This window comes from Lotus japonicus, chromosome 3, assembly GCF_012489685.1.
Source record: "Lotus japonicus ecotype B-129 chromosome 3, LjGifu_v1.2".
Taxonomy (NCBI): Eukaryota; Viridiplantae; Streptophyta; class Magnoliopsida; order Fabales; family Fabaceae; genus Lotus; species Lotus japonicus.
The window spans coordinates 40,297,283-40,303,282 of NC_080043.1; positions in this window are offsets into that span (position 1 = coordinate 40,297,283).

The window sequence follows — 6,000 nt, forward strand, 5'->3', positions numbered from 1 at the left end:
AGAGCACTAAGGGTTTTGGGCTTACGAGTTTCCGAACTCGTTGTGTTTTTGTTTTTGATAAAAGTGTTTTCAAAACTTTGCGGTGAGACTTGGGTAGACTTGTTTGCTAAGATGTTTGTTTGGCTGTGAGATTGTCTGTAGTTAGTATCATTGCCGTGATACTTGAGACTAAGTTTTTGATTATATTAAGATGTTTGAACTCTGAGATCGATTGATGGAATGTCAATCGAAGGAAGAGTGAGCTTTGGAATCCATTTTTGCGCCCCAAGGTGTACGATTGTGTGCATTTGTGTGCACCGGTGTTGTTGGTAAAGAAGAAGGATGACAGGTCCAAATTGTGTGTGGATTACCGACAACTCAACAAGGTGACAGTGAAGAATCGTTACCCGATGCCTCGGATAGATGATTTGATGGATCAACTTCGGGGAGCTGTTGTTTTCTCGAAGATAGATCTGAAGTCAGGATATCACCAGATCCGTGTCAAGTAGGCTGACATACAGAAGACCGCATTCGGAACCTGATACGGGCGTTATGAGTATCTCGTGATGCCGTTTGGAGTTACAAATGCACCCGCAATGTTTATGGACTACATGAACAGAGTGTTCAGGCCATTCCTGAACAAGTTCATGGTGGTGTTCATTGATGATATTCTGATTTACTCGAAGAGTAAGGAAGAACACGAAGAGCATTTGCGTCAAGTGCTAGGAGTATTGCGAAGGAAAGAACTATATGCTAACGGCTCGAAGTGTGAGTTATGGATGGAAGAGGTGAAGTTCCTTGGTCATGTCATATCAAGTCAGGGTGTGGTTGTTGACCCCAGCAAGATTAAATCGATCATGTCATGGGAACAACCTAAGACAGCAAGCGACATCAGGAGTTTTGTTGGGCTTGCTGGCTACTACAGACGCTTCGTGAAGGATTATGCAAAGTTGACTTCACCGTTGACCCAGTTGAAAAAGAAGAATCAACCTTTTGCATGGACGGAGAAATGTGAAGAGAGTTTTCAGGAAATGAAGAAGAGACTGACTACTGCACCAATACTAGCCTTGCCCAAGGAAGGAGAACCATACGACGTTTATTTTGACGCTTCACATAATGGGTTGGGTTGTGTAATGATGCAGGAGAAGAAAGTGATTGCTTATGCTTCGCGACAACTGAAGATTCACGATAGGAACTACCCTACGCATGATTTGGAGTTGGCTGCTATAGTATATGCTCTCAAGATTTGGAGGCATTACCTGTATGGCAGTACGTTCACGATCTACAGTGATCACAAGAGTCTTAAGTACTTGTTCGATCAGAATGATCTGAACATGAGGCAACGAAGGTGGATGGAATTCCTGCAGGACTACGAGTTTGACCTACAGTATCATCTGGGGAAAACCAATGTTGTAGCTGACGCTCTTAGTCGAAAGGCTATGCATGTATCCTCGTTGATGGTCAAGGAGTAAGAACTGCTGGAGGCGTTCCGAGATCTGAGTTTGGATGTGACGATAGCTCCAGGGAAGCTTAGTTTCGGGATGGTGACGGTGTCGAGTGGGCTCTTGGATGAGATCAAATCGAAGCAAGAGACCGATGAAGGATTACTTGAGTGGCGCAAACTAGTTACTCAAGGGAAGGCGCCAGAATTTTCTGTCGGAAGCGATAACATCCTGCGTTGTAAAGGGAGAGTTTGTATTCCCAATGACGCAACTATGAGAAGGTTGATCTTGGATGAAGGTCACAAGAGCAGGTTGAGCATTCATCCGGGAATGAACAAGATGTATCAAGACCTGAAACTTCATTTCTGGTGGCCTGGGATGAAGAAACAAGTAGCTGAGTATGTGTCGACATGCTTGACTTGTTAGAAGGCTAAGGTGGAACATCAGAAGCCAGCAGGAAAACTACAGTCGTTGGATGTTCCGGAGTGGAAATGGGATAGCATCTCTATGGACTTCGTGACGGCGTTACCCCTAACACGAAGAAGATTTGATGCAATTTGGGTAGTGGTTGATCGACTGACGAAGACCGCTCACTTCGTGCCGATCAATCTGAACTACAAGGTGGAGAGACTAGCAGAAATCTACATTGCAGAGATTGTTCGTCTGCATGGAGTACCATCTAGCATTGTGTCGGACAGAGACCCGAGGTTTACCTCACGTTTCTGGGGAGCTTTGCAACAAGCTTTGGGAACCAAGCTGAGTTTGAGTTCCGCTTATCATCCACAGACGGATGGGCAAACCGAAAGGACTATTCAATCCTTGGAGGATTTGCTAAGAGCTTGTGTGCTAGATCATAAGGGAAGCTGGGATGAGTTGTTGCCGCTGATTGAGTTCACCTACAACAACAGCTTTCATGCAAGCATCGGGATGGCACCTTATGAAGCTTTGTACGGTCGAAGGTGTCGGACGCCTTTGTGCTGGCATCAAGATGGGGAGAACTTAGTGATTGGACCCGAGCTGGTTCAGCAAACCACCGAAGAAGTAAAGCGAATTCAAGAAAAGATGAGGATCTCACAGAGTCATCAGAAGAGTTACGCTGACAATCGAAGGAAAGAGCTGGAATTTCAAGCTGGAGATCATGTCTTCTTACGGGTTACCCCGATGACTGGTGTCGGAAGGGCGATCAAGTCTAAGAAGCTTACTCCAAAGTTCATTGGACCGTACCAGATAACGGAACGAGTTGGGCCAGTGGCATATAGGATTGCGTTGCCGCCTTTCCTATCCAATATCCATGATGTACTTCATGTGTCACAGTTGCGGAAGTACATGGCTGATGATTCTCATGTTCTTGAACCTGACGACATTCAGCTAAAGGATGATCTGACGATGGTGATGCCACCCATCAAGATCGTCGACAGGAGCACGAAGCACTTGAGAAACAAGGAGGTGTCCTTGGTGAAGGTCGTTTGGAATCAAGCGACAGGCGATGCTACAGGGGAACTAGACAATAAGATGCAGGAGTCACATCCCGATTTGTTTGTAAACCCTTAAGTTTCGAGGGCGAAACTATTTTAAGGCGGGTGGTATTGTAAGACCCTACTTTGATAAATAAAATTATTTATTTTAGAATAAATGATTAAATGTGTCTTGCTTGTGAATTGTGAATTTTCCTTGATGCATTGAAGTGTATAGTATTATTATTATTGAAATGATAATACTTGGGGGCTAGGAAATAATTATTTGTAAGGTCAAGGACTCCAAGATAAGTGATTTTGGGTTGCTTGGAGGCCAAGAATTGTGTTATGGCCGAGTATGTGAAGAAGGGAGGAGAGGAGACTTGTTTGTTGACTAGGATTGCATGAGTTAAGGGGAATATTGAGGGATTATGGCTCCTAGTTATGGCTGATCAGTTTTGGTCAAGAGAATAATGGAGAATGATGAGCATTTAATGCCTTGTCTCTTTTCAAATTGGTGAAAAGTTTTGAAAACCCTAGTTGGGCTTGTATTGGCCGCGGGTTTGGGGGTATTAGGGGAAGAGTTTTTCAGCTTTTGAGAGACCAAAAGGGGCTGAGTGAGAAACACAATTCCACATTCTCATTTTCCACACACATTCAGAAAAAAAAAGAAAGAAAGAAAGAGTGAGAGAGTGAGAGAGGGGCGGCGGCAAGGAAAGAAAGAAGAAGAAGAAGGAGAGAAAGCAAGAGAGATCAAGAGAGAAAGAAGTAGATCAAGCCAAGGCTGAAGGTACAGCAAGGGGAGGGCTTCTTCATTCATCTTTTTCATCATCTTTCTATCATCCTTTCACACCCAAAAGCCAAGGTAAGGGGTGGATCTAGTGGGTAGAGTCTAGGTTTCTACATGATGGAAGTTTTTCCTTGATATGCATGCCTATGATCTTAGTTGGTTTAGATTGAAGATGTATGAGGGTTGAGGGTAGAAAGCATGCTTAGGGTGTGTTATATGTGCAGCCACAAACATGATCAAAGCTTGATGCCATGCTTACTTGCCATAGATGTCAAAACTTGACTTTGTTGCCATGTTTTTGCCTAGAACGAATTCTGTGTTGTTTGTATGCTTAGGGCTGATTGTGATGATGAATATCATGATCTCTTGCTGCTGTAAAATGGCCTAGAGAATGGCCAAATTGTTTTTCACAAAAAGGGATCAAAACCCTAGAGCAATGGTGCTCTCGGCCACACCCAAAACTTGGGTTTTGGTGATTTTTCTTTAGCTTTTTGATGTATTGATTGTTGCTGATTGCTACTGGAATTTTTACCATATTTGTGAAGCTTGTGTGATGCCATGATCAGTAGGTTAATGTTTGGCAAATGACCCTAGGTCTTATGTATGAAAACCATGATTTTATGCCAAATTTGCCTAGATTTTCACATGATTTTAACATGCAATTTGTAACATGATCAGTTCTGGAATTTTATGAGAAATTTCTTATTGTTGATTGGCTGGACCTTGGTTTGTGAACTTGATATGGAGTTAAGAAAGTGTTTTTGAAAACCCTTGAGCCCTTTAGGGTTCGGCCAAGCCATTTCTGTGGCTCTCGGCAAGTTTTCTTACTTCCATATCAAGCACAAGTTTAGGTGTTGGCTTGGTTTATGAAGTGGTCATAACTGAAGTATTGTTATACATGAGAACATGACTAAGTTCTTAGTATAGCTTATATATGTTTAACTTGGTTTTTGCCAAAAGGTCGCTCATCCAGCTGTAATTCCTTTTGGTGCTGTGATTATTGCTGTGGTTAAGTGTATAATTTTTTTGAAAACGTTAAGACTCTAGGTTGACTATTAGAGCCCTAACAAAGAGAATTGAGACTTAATCTCTTGCAAGTAAAATGTGAATAATTTGGACATAGGTCTAGTGAAGACTATGGGCCATGAGAACGATGGTACCGTTAGAGACAAACGGTTACTTGCACGCGAGGGTGTTCTGTGGGTTGTACGGTGTGTCCCCACGTGATTTGGTTGACTGCAGTCACCTTGTGACTCTGTGGGCGAACGGTGTGTCCCCCCACATGAATGAGGGTTGTACGGTGTGTCCCCTTCGAGAATTGTTCATCTGCGGATGATCGTGATATTGGCCATTGGTGTTGAGGTGGTTGTGTGAATGGTGAGGTCGTTAGCCTAACTGAAACTTAGGTGACTGACCGTGACTTAACTTAAGAATTGCTCCTTATTGCATCTTGTTATTTATGAGTATTACATGGATATGTGAATGTTTATATGAGAACATGAGATCTGACCCTGTTATTTGTTTATATGTTATTCTGGGGGAGGGGGCCCAGATGGTGAAGGTCAAGAGTGCAGTGGTCTCGTGGACGATATGTTTACATGACCAGCACAAGGACAACGCCTGGCAGGCCGACTCTGCCAAGGTACGTCGCCTCTATGTCGGCAGCGCTACGATCACGGGACGTGACCGACACGGGAACGTCGTCGAGACACAGATCATGGAGTGTGGCAAGGTCAAGATGCCCTTCGCACCGTGTCGCTTCTTGCATCCAGGAGATGAGGGTTCTTGCTCGAACTCTCCACAGAGGGTTGCAGGAGGGGAGGTTTCTTCACGGGCGTTCGGGGCACCAGATTGGTGGGCACGCATTGGCGACTTTCCAGCTCTGCCTCTAGAGTCCCTTCCAAGTCCTTCTGAGCCTATGGAGGAATTTGCTCCACGGTACGTTGCAGAAGCTGATGCACCTAGGGATGTCGAGACGGTGGGGCATGGAGATGCACCAGAGGTCAGGGCTCCTGTGAAGAAGCGCCAGAGACAGTGCGGTTGGCTCGACGAGTGACTGATATTGCCATGCTGGGGCTTGAGTGTTCGTGGTGCTGAACTATCTTTTATGAGTTTTGTTTTCCGGTTTTTGATGTATTGTTGACATAGGGCTTTAGCCCAAGGATTCATTTATGTACTTGGATTATGTTCTCTTTTATTTACGAGTTATTTTATTCAGGAATGCATTTCTTATTTATCCCGCAAATTTATTTCGTAAAGTTTCAAGAGTCGCAATATATTAACTTTTGTCATTAATTCAAGATTAATAATTGAACGACGAAAATTCTTTACGAAA